The sequence below is a fragment of the Coenobita brevimanus genome, chromosome 13 (assembly GCF_032717465.1).
Source record: "Coenobita brevimanus isolate Jiangsu-jjx chromosome 13, ASM3271746v2, whole genome shotgun sequence".
Classification (NCBI taxonomy): domain Eukaryota; kingdom Metazoa; phylum Arthropoda; class Malacostraca; order Decapoda; family Coenobitidae; genus Coenobita; species Coenobita brevimanus.
This window is the reverse complement of record NC_136966.1, coordinates 23,674,641-23,693,321: the sequence shown is the minus strand read 5'-3', so window position 1 is coordinate 23,693,321 and position 18,681 is coordinate 23,674,641. Positions and strand designations below refer to the sequence as shown.

The window sequence follows — 18,681 nt, the reverse complement described above, 5'->3', positions numbered from 1 at the left end:
GTGGCCAGGGACTTGCTGTAAGTAGCCAGAATGTTTCATGTTGTACTATTTTCCATACTATACTTACCAGAATGTTTCATATTGTACTTTTTTCCATACTATACTTACCAGAATGTGTCATACTGTAACCACATTTTATGTTTCTTTTGCATTTATTTCAGTCATTTATGTGCCTTATTGGTGTGATTTGGGTGTTAAATAGGTGCTATGCATGTCCGGAGGGAGTTGTATAGGTGTTTCTCTGAGTTAGGGTCCATAAGTACAAGTCCATAAGCTGGGGCCCAATATCCGGACGAAACCAATATCCGAACCTACCGATGGCTCTATTGATCCGGATATTGGAGGGGTTACTGTATATACTCTGTCTATATGCATCATTTCAAGAGCTCAAAGGTGGTCTTACACCTACTACGCAACCCACTTATCTTGCTCACAGGTATACCCACTGAATGTTAATAATATTCAGCTTAATCCTGCATCATCCCCGAACACTCTGGTTTGGGGCTTTCATGTCATTCTCTGACTATATATATATATATATATATATATATATATATACTGTGTGTATATATTCAGCTTAATCCTGCATCATCCTTGAACATGCTTGGGGTTTCATTTACTCGGGACTTATCTTGGAAAGAACATATTACATCTCTTGTAAAATCTGCTTCCAAGAGATTGGGTGTGCTAAGCCGACTCCGCTCTTTCTTTACCCCTGCGCAATTGTTGACTCTATACAGGGGTTTTATCCGCCCCTGTGTGGAGTACAACTCTCATGTGTGGGGAGGCTCCCCTCATACAGCTCTTCTCAATAGGGTGGAGTCAAAGGCTTTTCGTCTCATTAACTCTCCTCCTCTTACTGACTCCCTTCAACCTCTGTCTCTTTGCCGCACTGTTGCATCTTTATCTCTTTTCTATCGCTACTTTAATGGTCACTGCTCCTCTGAACTGTTTGCTTGCATTCCTCCACCTCTACGACGGGCGCGTAGCACTCGTCTGGCAGCAAACTCTCATCCTTTTCTGTCCAACTCTCTAATGCAAGAGTTAACCGTTACTCCCAGTCTTTCATTTATGCAACAGGTCAGCTCTGGAACTGTCTCCCTCTGTCTGTATTTCCTGCTGCCTATGATCTCCAGTCTTTCAAACGCAGTGTGTCCAGCCATCTCAAAATGATCGGATCTTGAATTTGGCTCTATATTGTATTTTGTTTTTCTCTTTGAGGGAACTGTTACTGCGGGCTCATGGCCTTTGGTTCCTTCTTCCTCGCATATATATATATATATATATAGATAGATATATACTGTGTGTGTATCTATATATATATATATATATATATATATTTATGTATATATATATATATATATATTTATATGTAGTGTATATATATATATATATATATATATATATATATATATATATACAGTAAAAGTCCCATTATTCGGCAGCTGATTATTCGGTATATCCGACATTTCGGCAGTTTTGAGAAATAGTCCCATTTACGAAAATCGTTGATTGTTCGGCAGATGTCCGGAATCATCTCAGCAGTCCAGGAAGTGTTATCTGTGACTTGTAGGCCTAATGTTTCATTACACTTCTGTATGTTCACTAATTTCCCCCTTTGGGGCTAAAATGCGAATAAATGTGTTTGAATGGATGAGTAAATGGGGAGTGTGTCGTCTTGTCTCGGCTACCTCCCTTTCCTTGGGGGAAGCAGCCTAGCTATATAGATAGATAGATCATACAGTACAGTAACCATCCCCTCCAAATTAGCGAGGGTTACGTTCCAAGCCCCCTCGCTAATTCTTGAAATTCGTTCATTCTTGACGCATTCCTGAAAGTGTCATTTACTGGTAATTGCGTAGCCAATGAACCACTGATACTGTAATGCATTACCCATAAATAATGGTGCTTGTTAAATTAGTTTCCCCATTGTTCTTAGCTGTACGGCTGTGACAGCTCTAGTATTTTTATTCCTCAGCATAATGGAGGAAGGGACTGTCCTGTTTAACTAAACCTAATCTAACCGAGTTTAACTGTACCTAATAATTTAACCATACCTAACCTAACCTAAAGTCAGAAAAATACTTAAAAATAAACTGGAGGAATATGAATTGCTAAGGTCTCTCTGATGAAAGTTAAATGTACATTTAGCGATCATTCTTTTGTTCGTTTTTGTGTTTAATGTGAAAGAGAGTACTGATGCAAACAGTAATATATCCCATTAACCCCTTAATAACCTCCGGCACTGAACAATCCTTTACAGTACCGATGTCAGTGATATCAAGTCAGTGTGAGCTATAAAGAAAATTTAACAATTATGGGGAGGGAATGAAGGTCACTGCTACATTTACATGACTCTATGCTAAGATTCCAAGCAGTCAGGCGGTCGGTTAATTTCAGATGTTTTCACCCATTTGGTAAATGCCCCGTAACTTTATAAGTTTTTCCGTGACTCATAGCGAATCATTTCATGGGTTTGGAAAGCTAAATAACATTGCTAGGTGAGCCAGATGATTATCTTCACGTCTTTAAGAAAAACAAATTGATAGAAGAATGGAAGAAACTTACTCTACGTACGCAGAGGGATTAAATTTCTTCCATTTTCTTAAAGATGTGAAGATAATCATCTGGCACATCTAACAATGTGTTATTTAATTTCCTAAACCCATGCTATGATTCACGGGAGAAGTTACAAAGTTACGGTGCATTTACCAAATGGGCGAAAACATCTGAGATTAACCGACCCTCTGACTGCTTGGAATCGTATCGTAAAGTCGTGTAAACATGCCAGTGACCTTCGTTCCCTTCCCATGATTGTTCACAGTTTTTTACTGTAATGGGTTGTTCAATGCCGGAGGTTAGTAAGGGGTTAATGGAATACATTACTGTTTCCATCAATACTCTCCCTTTCACATGTAAACAAAAAATACGAAGAAAAGAATGAATGCTAAATGTACGATTAACTTTCATCAGAAAGACCTTACCAATTCATATTCCTTTACTTTATTTTATGCAATTTTCAGATTATTTTATTTTGTGTTTGGAAAAAATACTGTATACAGCACTCACTCCAAACATATTTGTAATAACATAAGTAGTGATGAGTTCACCAATACAAGTGATGTACTGAGCTGGTAGGTAATATTACGTATCATTTCGGCCATCCAGGAAGTGTTATCTGACTTGTATGCCTACTGTGTCATTACACTTGTATATGTTCACTAATTTATATATATATATATATATATATATATATATATATATATATATATTTCAGATTCAGGTACAGTACTGTATTGATTGCAGTATTGTACAGTATACTCTCTCCAAACAGTTGTAATACCATAAGTGGTGATGACAGTGTTCACCAATATATTTAAGGTACTGAGTGGGTAGGTTTTTGATTATTCGGTAAATCCAATATCTTGGCATCATCCTGGTCCCATAGATGCCGAATAATGGGACTTTTACTATATATATATATATATATATATATATATATATATATGTATATATATTTTTATATATATATATATTCTATATATATATATATATATATATATACTGTATATATATATATATATATATATATATATATATATATATATATATATACATTAGATATAGATAGAGATAGATATATATAAATAGATATATATATATATATATATATATATATATATATATATATATATATATATATATATATACATATATATATATATATATATATATATATATATATATATATATTAATAATTTGGTTTTACGCCAGGTATCCCCGAAGGGCTAAGTCGTTGCCCCTGAGTAGAGGACTTCTGAACTGGAGCGTGTAGCATTTTATGACCGGATGCCCTTCCTGATGTCTACCAATGACCCTTGGGTGGATTCGATCCTCCGACCCTTCGGTCAGAACGGAGCGCTCTAACCCACTGAGCCATGGCTGCTACATATATATATATATATATATATATGCCAACGGCCATACCACGTTGAGTACACCGCTTCCCGTCCGATCAGCGAAGTTAAGCAACGTTGGGTCTGGTTAGTACTTGGATGGGTGACCGCCTGGGAACACCAGATGCTGTTGGCATCCCTACGTGTCATGTGGGGTTGGTGGAGGATTAGTGCCCCTCCCTGTAAAACAATTAACTCTAAGCCCTTTGCCACCCTGTCTGGGATACATGGCATCTGGCAATGAATGAATGAATGAATATATATATATATATATATAGCAAAAGTTAGACTCTGTAGGGGAATAAAGGATGTGGTAAAATAAGTACAGTACCAATATATTAACCTTTGAACCTCAGGGAATGACTTATGTGTCTAATTTCGGTTAACTCGAGACACTTTACTTCTCAAGGAAAGCTCCCAAGGTTCTAGGCCTAAGGAAATTTCGTATGTGGTGGATGGGGGCGCCCATCATCCACTCAGTAAGTGTAGGTGTGCCTTATGGTCTCTACACTAAGTGACAAGCCAAACGGTTTTCTGTAACCATGAAATTATTTACTACGCTGGGTGGTAACCATATAACCAGGGTTTTTGTCTGGTTAAGTGTCTCCCAGATTTCCCTATCCAAAATCACTTACCTTATTTACTGGTGTATAGGACGACTCAGGAGCGTCATTAAAAAATGCCCAAAGTTGGGGGTCTTTCTAAACACTGGGTATAAAACCCTAACCTCTATATCCTGTGGTGATGGGATCCATAGGTGTGATAGGGAACATTGCCAAACACTCGCCGTGACCCTTGTTTCCCTGAGTATATTTCATATACTGTCAGAAACTGTAGAAATTACTAACATCATCATCAAACACAACTTGTTTGATATATGAAGGCAAACTTTTATTAAAAATATCTCCATGGATACGACCATGAGGACATAAGAAAGATGAGTAACCTGTTGAGCCCATGCCATGAACACCATCTTGTGTCTTGTTAGCTACTGGCTGGGTTGTTTACAAATTACCACTGAGCACAGAGTTGCCAGATCTGAAGCAGGGCTCATTACTATCTATCTATCTATCTATTGCCAGATGCCTCAATCCCGTTTGGGGTGGCCACAAACAAATCGCCTCCAAGTCGCCCTGTCCCCCGCCATTTCACTGCCCTGCTCCCAACTCACAGCCCCCTCTCTCATATACCTCTCCACCCCATCCCTCCATCTCATCCTCGGCCTCCCCCTCCCCCTTCCCCCTCCCCCCATCTCATCCTCGGCCTCCCCCTCCCCCTTCCCCCTCCCCCTTCCCCTCACTCACATACTCTCTTCGTCAGTCTTTCACCCTCCATCCTCTCCACATGGCCAAACCACCTCAGTGTGTTCCTCATAACGCTTCCTATCACATCCACATCCACACTACAACGCTCCTTTATATCCTCATTCGTCAGCCTGTCTCTCCATGTGACTCCACAGGCTCCTCTTAAATAACTCATTTCCACTGGTCTCACTCTTGACTTGTGTCCTTCCAACAACGTCCAAGCTTCACTTCCATACGTTAGAGTTGGTATCACGATACTGTCATGTAGTAACTTTTTCACTTCCATGCTCACTTCCCTGTTTCTTATCACTGCTTTCAAAGAACCAGCAACCTTTCTTCCCTGCTGTACCCTTTCAAGCACTTCACCCTCCAATCCTCCATCCTTACTCATCACACTACCCAAGTACTTAAACGTACTCACATTTTCCAATTCCTCACCATCCAACCTCGCTGTACATTCACTGACTTCACCTCTCTCAAAGACCATCACTTTACTCTTCCCTACATTCACCTTTAGATTCCGTTTCTTACACACTCTCCCAAACTCATCCACCAAGCCTTGCAACTCCCCTTCGTCTTCACTCAACAACACAGTATCATCTGCAAACAACAGTACAGGGAGTGTCCAAACACTATCCTCTCTCACCAGGGCCACTCCAACATCCACTATCCTACCTTGTACCTCTTTTATTACCCCATCCATGTACTGGTTGAACAACCATGGAGACATGACACATCCCTGTTTCAACCCAACTTTCAAAGAGAAAAATTCACTTAGTTCGCCATCTACACTCACTGCAGCCTTCGCACCTTCGTACATACTCTTCACAGCATTCAACAACTTCCCATCAACTCCATATATTCTTAACACTTTCCACAATCCCTGTCTATCCACCCTGTCATATGCTTTCTCCAAATCCATGAAAGCTCATTACCAGCAGTGATAAACAACAATGACATTGCTGTTATTCCTGATGGATTAACTTCAGTCCTACAGCCACTTGATGTCTGTCTGAATAAACCATTCAAAGACCGCATCTGTGAGCAGTGGAATTTTTTTTTTTTTTTTTTTTAAATATTTCCGACTCTGGGCATAGGCTTCACAGCCTGCTATCAAGGCCCAACAGTCCTCCTACGTACTATACACCTCTACATGGCACCACTTTGGCGCTAACACCCACCGTCCATATTGAATACATGCTAGGGCTGTCTCATACAGGACTGGTGTATTGGTATTAGCGGGGGTATTTTTACAACGTTGGTGGGTCTTCTGGTAGATCAGTAAAGCCTGATTTAATGAAATTCAAATCCTTAAATTGTTCCCTGCCCCATCTGAGATTCGAACCTGGGTCCGTTGGGACTGCAGGCCATCTCTCTACAGATTGAGCCACATGATCAGTGGTAAAAAATCGTATACAAGTGGTCGGAATATACGTGCTTCAGGTCTGGATAAGCTGGTGAGTGTAGCCTATACACTGTATATGGCTAGTGAGGGAGTGATCGCCCTCTACCTACACAGATCAAAAGCCCTCGGGAGCAGGGGGGTGGTTGCTTTCTCAGGCAGAGGAACTCCTTGAGAGTGAAATGGCTGGGAAGCATGCCGGCACGTGACTGGCTACAGCATAGCTGGGTCTTTCGGGTGTGGGCAATCAGGCAAGTTAGCTGCCTACTGCGACTGCAACACAATGGCGAGGTGTTCAGGAAGTTAGCCAAAGAAACCTTGATGGACTCCGAAAGAACAATAATGGCCCCCAGTCCCGTGCAGCCCTTAAATGGGCAGGGGGTGCTAAGAATCTCACGGTTGCCTCAATTACAATCTAATTCCTTTGTAAATGCAAAAAATACAATTAAAATTGGTAACTGGAATGTGAGAACGCTAAATCATGACGGTAAAATCGATGAGTTAGTGAAGGTTTTTCAAAATTATGGACTTGATATTTGTGCTCTGACAGAAACTAGATTAACTGGAGTCGATAAGTTGGATTTGGAGGATGGTATACGTTTATTGATATCTGGCCGACAGGACGGAATGCATTATCAGGGAGTAGGATTGTTGCTGGGTTGTAAGGCAAATAAGGCTTTATGTGAGTGGGATCCTATAGATGAGCGATTGTTATACGCACGGTTTAAATCAAATCATGGCAACATCAGTCTGTTTGTGTGTTATGCACCTACTAATGATGCACTCGATGAAAGGAAAGACACATTTTATGAAAAGTTGCAAGAAGGAGTAGGAAGGGTACCTAGACATGATGTTTTGATCTGCGTTGGAGACTTTAATGCAGTAATGGGCTGTTCAAATGAGGGATTTGAGGCATGTATGGGTAAGATGGGAGTTGGTAGTAGGATGAGTGAAAACGGAGTGAGGTTTGGAAGCTTCTGTCTAGCAAATGACTTAGTCATCGGGGGCACACTCTTTCAGCATTGCAATATACACAAGACAACTTGGGTGTCTCCGTGTGGAAAATATAAAAATCAGATTGATCACATCGCTATCAGTAGGAGGCATAGAAGTTCTCTGCTAGATGTTCATGTTAAACGGGGAGCGGATATTGGTAGTGACCATCAACTCAGCATTGCAAAAATAAGGTTTAAACTTAAAAATCAGAAGAAGGAAAAATCTGGTGTTGGTAGATACGATATTGTTAAGCTTAGAAGGGAAGGAGAAGAAAAGGAGGAATTCAGATTAGAATGCAGAAATAGGTTTTTGGTGTTGGAAACGTTGGAAGAGGGGGAGAGAAGTGTAGATGAGATGTGGGAGGATGTGAACAAAGTTTTGCATGAGACTGCTGAATGTACGATTGGAAGGAGACATAGATTCAGGAGAAAGAAATGGATATCAGAGGAAACGTGGGATATGATAAAAAAGAGAGGTGAGGCTAAATTGAGGAGTGAGATGCAATGCGTTGATGAACGAGAGATTGAATTAGCAAGAGCTGCGTACTGGAGTTTGAATTCAGAAGTAAGAAGGTTAACTAGGAGAGATAAAAGAAGATGTGTGGATGAAAAGGTTGCAGAGACTGAAATCTTAATAAACAAAAATGATGGACAGAGTCAAAGAATAGCATATGAATCGATTAGAGAACTGAGTGGTAATGCAGGTAAACGCAAGGAAATACCAGTTAGAGACAGGGAAGGAAATTTATTGACCAAAGATGGAGATATTAAAAATAGATGGAAAGAGCATTTTGAGACAGTTCTTAATAGACCAATACCACCAGAAGAGGATATACCGTCTGCTCAGGAAGATTTAAATATAGAAACAGGAGAGTTGAGGCTTGCAGAAGTGGAGAAAGCAGTAAAACAGTTAAAGAATAATAAGGCACCAGGGGAGGATGGTTTATTTCCGGAAATGTTTAAAGTGGAGGGGGATAGATTAATAATGATCTTGACCAAGCTATTCAATAAGATATGGGGGACGGGGGTTACTACCATCAGTTTGGAAGAATGGTGTAATTGTTAAAGTTCGAAGAAGGGAGACCTGAGTGAATGTGGTAATTGGAGGGGAATCTCTTTGTCCCCGATAGCTTTGAAAGTTTTCAGTAGAGTGTTGTTAAATAGGTTGGAGCCGGTGGTTGAGGGTATTCTGAGGGATGAACAGGCTGGTTTTAGAAAGGGACGTGGTTGCAATGATCAGATCTTTATAGTTAGGCATTTGATGCAGCAAGTTAATGAAATGAGAGTACCGTTAAGTCTTTGTTTTGTTGATTTTGAAAAGGCTTTTGATAGTGTTTCGAGAGAGACTATGGGGAAGATCATGAGACATTATGGAATACCAGAGGAGTTTGTGAGAGTCATTATGAACATGCATGAGGACACATTTTGTAAAGTGATGGTTGATGGTTGTCTGAGTGATTCGTTTGAAGTCAAGTCCGGAGTAATTCAAGGTGGTGTTCTATCGCCTTTACTATTTATATTGGTCATTGATTACATTATGAAACGCGTTGGAACAGAAACCGGTGCAGGTATACTTTGGGGAGAGAACAGGAAACTTTTGGATTTAGATTATGCAGATGATATAGTTTTGATTTGTGATGGGCCAGAAGAGATGCAGGGAGTGTTGGACTGTTTGGTGAGTGAAGGTCGCAAGGTGGGTTTGGTTATTAATTGTGGAAAAACTGAAATAATCAATATGAATATGGAAAATGCGCAGGAATGTGTAATTGGAGGTATGGTTGTAAAGCAAGTTGATAGGTTTAAATATTTAGGTACTTATTTAGCCAAGGATGGTTCTTTGAACTTTGAATTCGAGGAAAGGTTAAAGAAGGCTAATCAGGCAATGGGAATGCTTAAAAATATTTGGAATAATAACAATTTTTCTGTGCATACAAAAATCAAACTTTATAAGGTAATGGTTAGGATTATCTTAATTTATGGACAAGAGTCTTGGTACAGCACAGTGACTATGGAAAATAAATTCTTGGTGTTTGAAAACAAAGCACTTAGAAGAATATTAGGAGTTAAGTGGTGGGAAAGGATACCAAATAGTAGAATTAGAGAAATAACGGGAGTGCAGCCGGTCGATGAATATGTTAGGTTCTCACAATGGAAGTGGCTAGGACATGTGTATAGGAGACAGGGAATAGTACGAGGTACACCAGGGTGGGTGGCACTTGGTAGGAGAGGTAGAGGAAGGCCAAAAGAGACGTGGGTGAGGACAATGAGACGGGAAGCTGGAGATGAGTGTTGGGGAGATCTTGAGGAGTTAGCACAAGATAGGATATGGTGGTGTGAGTTCATCGAGGCCCTATGCATCCCCGAGGGTGCCACAGGAAATGATTGATTATTATCAAGGCATAAACTAAGAAATGTGGAATGTCTCAGTTGATGGCATAGAAGATGACATTTTGTGGGCTGACGAAGAAGAGGAAGCTGATGCCAAAGCTACACCCTTGAATTCAGAGTTTGATCCTTATGATGAAGAACTGCAAACTTTAACGCAGGATGAAGTTTTTGAGCTGATGATGTCAGATGTGGATGATACTGATTTTGAAGGTTTTTAATCACTGACAGTTGATGTGATGACTTTAATAAAATGTAACTTTCCTTTAACCTGTTGTAAAAAATTTACGGTACCATAACATGATTTTAAGTTTTTAATTCAGTATGAGTTTATACCTGAATATTAAATGTATAATCGATTTTGATATCGTAGGTGGCACATGCAGCCTAGATAGCCTGTAAAACGCTTAGAAGAAACTGGTTTAAAGTAAAACCGAACCAAAGGCTGTGTTGCTTAGCAACATGTTAATAGTATGACTTCACTGGTCAGTGGGAAGAGTGATAAAGGACTGTGGTTACTGGGGCAGTAAGCTCCCAGTGTGTTGGGTCTCATCTTCTTATGTACAGAGTATACCTCTAAACCCACATTTTGTATGGAAATATTGAGAGTATTGTACACAGGTCAGCGTTATACACCGTCAAATATGGTTATTGTGGGAGTTGTTTGATCATGGGAGTTGTTTCAGAGAGCCACAGAGGGCCCATTACCATCTCAGGGCCCCAACCAACTGGGCATATTTGCATGGCCATGTGGAATGTGAGAGAGGTGATTGAGGAGAGCAAGAGGGTGGAAGTGGTGTGATGATGATGATGATGTTATGTCATTACAGGTGGGAAAGTGGAGGAACTGTCTAAGTCCAACTATCACCACCTAGCTGCCTCCCCACCAACCCATATACTCATACAGCCTCCTTCAGACAAGCAGGCCCCAAGCCCACTCTTTGTCGCTGCCTGTAGTATGTATACCTTTGATTCATTTTGTCGTCTTGATCATTGTTATAGATTATTCACTTGGTGGAGATCAGTATTATCATTCTCTGAAGAGAGAACCTGTATTTTTTACACAGGAAAAATCATCAGAGAAATTACCAATATGCCGGGAATCGAACCCGGGACTCTCAGGTGAGAGCCAGGCAGCATACCACTACACCACGACCAGGTAAAAGTTAACTCACGTTGTCACAATCTTGTAACCAACATCCCTCCGCCCCCACTGTGGGCCTGAAGAGGGTGAGTTAACCCCCTGGCACTCGGGCAAGTAGATGCTTTTAATCAATTCCAAGCACTTACGGCAAGTAGGAATGAAGAGAGAACCTGTATTTTTACACAGGAAAAATCATCAGAAAAATTACCAATATGCCGGGATATTGGTAATTTCTCTGATGATTTTTCCTGTGTAAAAATACAGGTTCTCTCTTCATTCCTACTTGCCGTAAGTGCTTGGGATTGATTAAAAGCATCTACTTGCCCGAGTGCCAGGGGGTTAACTCACCCTCTTCAGGCCCACAGTGGGGGCGGAGGGACGTTGGTTACAAGATTGTGACAACGTGAGTTAACTTTTACCTGGTCGTGGTGTAGTGGTATGCTGCCTGGCTCTCACCTGAGAGTCCCGGGTTCGATTCCCGGCATATTGGTAATTCCTCTGATTATCATTGTCTGTTGGTCTTTGACTTGGCAGAGATTTTTATCTATTTGATTGTGGTAGGTGGGGGCGCTCACCATCCACTCACTCGATGTAGTGCTGCTTTAGGTGTCTGCCCTTTTCCTCTTGTCCTTCCTTTCTCTTTTGTTATTCTTTCCTTCATTCTTTCCACTTCCTTCTGCCTATGGGTGACTTTACATTCCCTCTTCTGTCTTTGCTTCCTTCACTCATTCCCCTTCCTTCTGCCTATGCATGACCCTTATCCTGAGTGACAAGCCAAATGGCTTTCTGTACACCAGGAAACTATTTGCCATGCCGGGTGGTAACCAAATAACCAAATTGGGGCGCCTGGTGGTTTAGTGGGTAATTAAGGTGCTCCAGTTGGATTGAGCCTGCGTAGGTATATATCCAAGGTGTGGTTGGGGTTTATTACTCACATAATGCCACTCGGGTTGGGTGAGGCCGGTCGCACTCATCTTAAACGTCTGGACCAGCTTGCTTAACCCCTGGCTCCTCCACTCCTCATGGGGAACATAGGATTGGATGATGGATGGATGTAGTCTGTTTCCTGTAGCTCATTGGCTGAATAAGACAGTTCTTCAGCTCTGCCCTCCTTCCATAACACTTTTCATGACTAGTGTTAATCATTTGTCACAGCACAGCATTTAGGTTAGAGTGAGGGAAGGTTTACAGCTAGTTGAAGTGAACAAAGAATAGTTCATTAGTCATACAACGTTAGAGACTATTACTGTTATCATCATCAGTACGGTGAAAACTCAGTTATCCAGGCTTGGATTATCCAGCTTTCGGTATATCCGGGCTGTGACAGAAAAGTTCAGTAGTACAATAATACATGGAATTATCTGTACGATAGTTCCGGTTTAAACAGGAGGCATCCGGTTGCTAGCGAACGAGGCATGGATAAACCAGAGAGTTCCCCCCCCCCCCTTTCCCCCACCCATACTTCCCACTTACAACTCGATCACAAGAGTGGTAGGGTGGAGTTTGGTGATGCAACTGGTACACCTGATGTAGCCTAACCTTGCTTAACCACTTAATAATTTAACCTAATTTAACCTAACCTAACCTAAGGCTCTAGTTGGGAAATTGGGAAACTAAATTCACGTTTGTGTACGCTGAGTTTATTCCATTATGCTGGAAACAATTGTAGGTATGTCTTAAAGAATGTGATAATAAAGGAGGAAATCTTTCAGCAAGAGAAGGTAATTTACTACCTTCAAAATAGAAAAATACAGAAAACAAACTAGAGGAATATGAAGTGAATTGGTAAAGTCTTTAGACTGTATGCATAGACGAAAATTAATGGGTTTCCCAATTTTAGGGAATGAAATGGAACAAAAATGTCTGCTAATCAGAAAAAGAAATTAATCATCTTACGTGTTCTCTAATCATCTCATGTGTTCTCGTAAATTAGGATTCAGTTCTGCATTCTTCGTTAGATATCGCGATTCCCAACACATTTCGGAACAACAGAGCATACAGTTATTTCTTCGTACATTTACTGTTCATTCTTTTGTTCGTTATTAAGTGTACTGTATGTGTGAAAGAGAATATTGATACAAACAATAATGTATTCCATTAACCTCATCATCTTTTCCAGCCTTGAGCAATGCTTTACTCTACCAGTGTCAGGGACGTTGAGTTAGAGAGAGCTGTAAAAAACTTTAAACAATTATGGGAAGGGAACAAAGGTCACTGGTATGTTTACACGACCCTGCTCTACCATCCCAAGCAGTCAAGCGGCCACTTCATCTCAGATGTTTTTGCCGATATATTTAAATGCTAATGTAACATGCACCCTAATTATGAGTACAGTAGGATCTTACCAGTAACGATTTCGACAATAACGTTTTCGGCAATAACGGTAAGTTAGAATAGATACCCAGTTTCTATAATAACGTTTGGATTCACTTGGATAACGGTTATTTCGTGAATGCCAAGGTGTTATAGTGCAAATATGTCCATATAAAGATGAGGAATGAAACAGACAAACAAGAAAAGATGAAGGAAATCGCCGAAAATGTGAGCAGTAGCGAGGAGGAGATGGAGGATCCTCCCCTCGCCACCTCCCCTGACTCGCCCACTGCCGTCCCCTCCACCTCCACTGCCCTACCTGACTCACAATCTGCCTTCCTCTCCACCTCCACAGCCCCACATGACTCACCTGCTCCACCTGGCATACCTGCAACCTCTAACATAATGACTGTTGCTGCATTCTGGAAGAAATGTAACATTCAACAGGCCGTAAATTTCTTCGTCAATGCCTGGAATAATACAACATTGGCAGCCATTAAACATGCCTGGACATGCCTGGTTGGCACTCCAGCCACAACTCAAGTCTGCTGAGACAGAGAGAGAGCGGCCATCAGTATTAATGACTAGTGATTGGACTTGTAAATCAGATTTCAAGAAAAGTTCAAGAAAATACCAGAAACAGTATCACGATCGAGTGAATGCCTGCCATCAGTCACTCATCACTCACCTTCTTTCACAAAGCTAGCCAGCCGAGGAAGAACAACAGAGAAGGGTTCAGTAGATGATGACATTGATGACATTGGGGACTTTTCTGAAGATTTTGACTTTGTGGGGTTTGATGAAGTGTTGATGGAAGTGGGTGACCCTGGCGTGAGAGGCAGGAGTGGGGACGAGGCCAGCAAGGGGTCAGGGGGTGTGATGCAGTAGCATCCGTGCACAAGCCTCGAAACAATCATCATACCAAACACCTCATAAAGCCATTAAGGTGAGTTTTATATTACTCATTATGATTTAATAACTAATCTATTTCAGCTAAAAAAAAATAGTGATAGGAGGACTCCAGGTGGGAAAAGTGGATAAAAGTCCTGGAGTGGTGGCACCAATAAACCCTTTATACATGTATTTTAATGTCACGCAAATAATGTTTTCGCTAATAACGGCATTTTTCTGGCACCAATCAGGCGTTATTGGTGAGATCCTACTGTAATTTTCTTCCATTATGCCGGAAACCATCATAGTTAAGGCTTAAGGAACGTTATGATATCAATCATTTCCTGTGGCACCCTCGGGGATGCATAGGGCCTCGATGAACTCACACCACCATATCCTATCTTGTGCTAACTCCTCAAGATCTCCCCAACACTCATCTCCAGCTTCCCGTCTCATTGTCCTCACCCACGTCTCTTTTGGCCTTCCTCTACCTCTCCTACCAAGTGCCACCCACCCTGGTGTACCTCGTACTATTCCCTGTCTCCTATACACATGTCCTAGCCACTTCCATCGTGAGAACCTAACATATTCATCGACCGGCTGCACTCCCGTTATTTCTCTAATTCTACTATTTGGTATCCTTTCCCACCACTTAACTCCTAATATTCTTCTAAGTGCTTTGTTTTCAAACACCAAGAATTTATTTTCCATAGTCACTATGCTGTACCAAGACTCGTGTCCATAAATTAAGATACTCCTAACCATTACCTTATAAAGTTTGATTTTGTATGCACAGAAAAATTGTTATTATTCCAAATATTTTTAAGCATTCCCATTGCCTGATTAGCCTTCTTTAACCTTTCCTCGAATTCAAAGTTCAAAGAACCATCCTTGGCTAAATAAGTACCTAAATATTTAAACCTATCAACTTGCTTTACAACCATACCTCCAATTACACATTGCTGCGCATTTTCCATATTCATATTGATTATTTCAGTTTTTCCACAATTAATAACCAAACCCACCTTGCGACCTTCACTCACCAAACAGTCCAACACTCCCTGCATCTCTTCTGGCCCATCACAAATCAAAACTATATCATCTGCATAATCTAAATCCAAAAGTTTCCTGTTCTCTCCCCAAAGTATACCTGCACCGGTTTCTGTTCCAACGCGTTTCATAATGTAATCAATGACCAATATAAATAGTAAAGGCGATAGAACACCACCTTGAATTACTCCGGACTTGACTTCAAACGAATCACTCAGACAACCATCAACCATCACTTTACAAAATGTGTCCTCATGCATGTTCATAATGACTCTCACAAACTCCTCTGGTATTCCATAATGTCTCATGATCTTCCCCATAGTCTCTCTCGAAACACTATCAAAAGCCTTTTCAAAATCAACAAAACAAAGACTTAACGTACTCTCATTTCATTAACTTGCTGCATCAAATGCCTAACTATAAAGATCTGATCATTGCAACCACGTCCCTTTCTAAAACCAGCCTGTTCATCCCTCAGAATACCCTCAACCACCGGCTCCAACCTATTTAACAACACTCTACTGAAAACTTTCAAAGCTATCGGTGACAAAGAGATTCCCCTCCAATTACCACATTCACTCAGGTCTCCCTTCTTCGAACTTTAACAATTACACCATTCTTCCAAACTGATGGTAGTAACCCCGTCACCCATATCTTATTGAATAGCTTGGTCAAGATCATTATTAATCTATCCCTCCACTTTAAACATTTCCGGAAATAAACCATCCTCCCCTGGTGCCTTATTATTCTTTAACTGTTTTACTGCTTTCTCCACTTCTGCAAGCCTCAACTCTCCTGTTTCTATATTTAAATCTTCCTGAGCAGACGGTATATCCTCTTCTGGTGGTATTGGTCTATTAAGAACTGTCTCAAAATGCTCTTTCCATCTATTTTTAATATCTCCATCTTTGGTCAATAAATTTCCTTCCCTGTCTCTAACTGGTATTTCCTTGCATTTACCTGCATTACCACTCAGTTCTCTAATCGATTCATATGCTATTCTTTGACTCTGTCCATCATTTTTGTTTATTAAGATTTCAGTCTCTGCAACCTTTTCATCCACACATCTTCTTTTATCTCTCCTAGTTAACCTTCTTACTTCTGAATTCAAACTCCAGTACGCAGCTCTTGCTAATTCAATCTCTCGTTCATCAACGCATTGCATCTCACTCCTCAATTTAGCCTCACCTCTCTTTTTATCATATCCCACGTTTCCTCTGATATCCATTTCTTTCTCCTGAATCTATGTCTCCTTCCAATCGTACATTCAGCAGTCTCATGCAAAACTTTGTTCACATCCTCCCACATCTCATCTACACTTCTCTCCCCTCTTCCAACGTTTCCAACACCAAAACCTATTTCTGCATTCTAATCTGAATTCCTCCTTTTCTTCTCCTTCCCTTCTAAGCTTAACAATATCGTATCTACCAACACCAGATTTTTCCTTCTTCTGATTTTTAAGTTTAAACCTTATTTTTGCAATGCTGAGTTGATGGTCACTACCAATATCCGCTCCCCGTTTAACATGAACATCTAGCAGAGAACTTCTATGCCTCCTACTGATAGCGATGTGATCAATCTGATTTTTATATTTTCCACACGGAGACACCCAAGTTGTCTTGTGTATATTGCAATGCTGAAAGAGTGTGCCCCGATGACTAAGTCATTTGCTAGACAGAAGCTTCCAAACCTCACTCCGTTTTCACTCATCCTACTACCAACTCCCATCTTACCCATACATGCCTCAAATCCCTCATTTGAACAGCCCATTACTGCATTAAAGTCTCCAACGCAGATCAAAACATCATGTCTAGGTACCCTTCCTACTCCTTCTTGCAACTTTTCATAAAATGTGTCTTTCCTTTCATCGAGTGCATCATTAGTAGGTGCATAACACACAAACAGACTGATGTTGCCATGATTTGATTTAAACCGTGCGTATAACAATCGCTCATCTATAGGATCCCACTCACATAAAGCCTTATTTGCCTTACAACCCAGCAACAATCCTACTCCCTGATAATGCATTCCGTCCTGTCGGCCAGATATCAATAAACGTATACCATCCTCCAAATCCAACTTATCGACTCCAGTTAATCTAGTTTCTGTCAGAGCACAAATATCAAGTCCATAATTTTGAAAAACCTTCACTAACGCATCGATTTTACCGTCATGATTTAGCGTTCTCACATTCCAGTTACCAATTTTAATTGTATTTTTTGCATTTACAAAGGAATTAGATTGTAATTGAGGCAACCGTGAGATTCTTAGCACCCCCTGCCCATTTAAGGGCTGCACGGGACTGGGGGCCGTTATTGTTCTTTCGGAGTCCATCAAGGTTTCTTTGGCTAACTTCCTGAACACCTCGCCATTGTGTTGCAGTCGCAGTAGGCAGCTAACTTGCCTGATTGCCCACACCCGAAAGACCCAGCTATGCTGTAGCCAGTCACGTGCCGGCATGCTTCCCAGCCATTTCACTCTCAAGGAGTTCCTCTGCCTGAGAAAGCAACCACCCCCCTGCTCCCGAGGGCTTTTGATCTGTGTAGGTAGAGGGCGATCACTCCCTCACTAGCCATATACAGTGTATAGGCTACACTCACGTTATGATAATAAGAGAGGAAATCTTTCAGCAAGAGAAAGGTATTTTACCACCCTGAAAATTGGCAGAAAAATACAGAAAACAAACTAATAATAATAATAATAATAATAATAATCTATCTATAGCCTGACGCCCTAATCCCGCAAAGGGTGGCCGCAGACAAAATGCCTCCAAGTCACTCTGTCACCCACCATTTGACTCCCCTCCCCCCAACTCACCCCCCCCTCCCTCATATACCTCTCAACTCCATCCCTCCACCTCATCCTCGGTCTACCCCTCCCTCTCCCTCCCTCCACCTCACCTACATACACCCTCTTAGTCAGTCTTTCATTTTCCATTCTCTCCACATGTCCAAACCACCTCAGTGTATTTCTCCTAATCTTTTCAACCACATCCACATCTACCCCACAACGTTCCTTCACTTCTTCATTCGTCAACCTGTCCCTCCACGTCACTCCACATGCTCCTCTCAAGTAACTCCACATGCTCCTCTCAAGTAACTCATTTCCACTGCTCTCACTCTTGACTTGTTCCCCTCTTGCAAGGTCCACACCTCGCTTCCATACGTCAGGGTAGGGATCACAATACTATCATGCAGTGACTTCTTAACTTCCATACTCACCTCCCTATTTCTCATCACT

At 41.1% G+C, this 18,681-nt stretch overlaps 1 non-coding gene across 1 annotated transcript; it reads left to right on the top strand.

Moving 5' to 3' along the window:
• Positions 1-3,974: 3,974 nt before the first annotated feature.
• Positions 3,975-4,093, top strand: LOC145417142 (5S ribosomal RNA). Its single transcript, XR_013900425.1, has one exon. It is a non-coding gene; the product is annotated as a 5S ribosomal RNA (ribosomal RNA).
• The last annotated feature ends 14,588 nt before the right edge of the window (positions 4,094-18,681 follow it).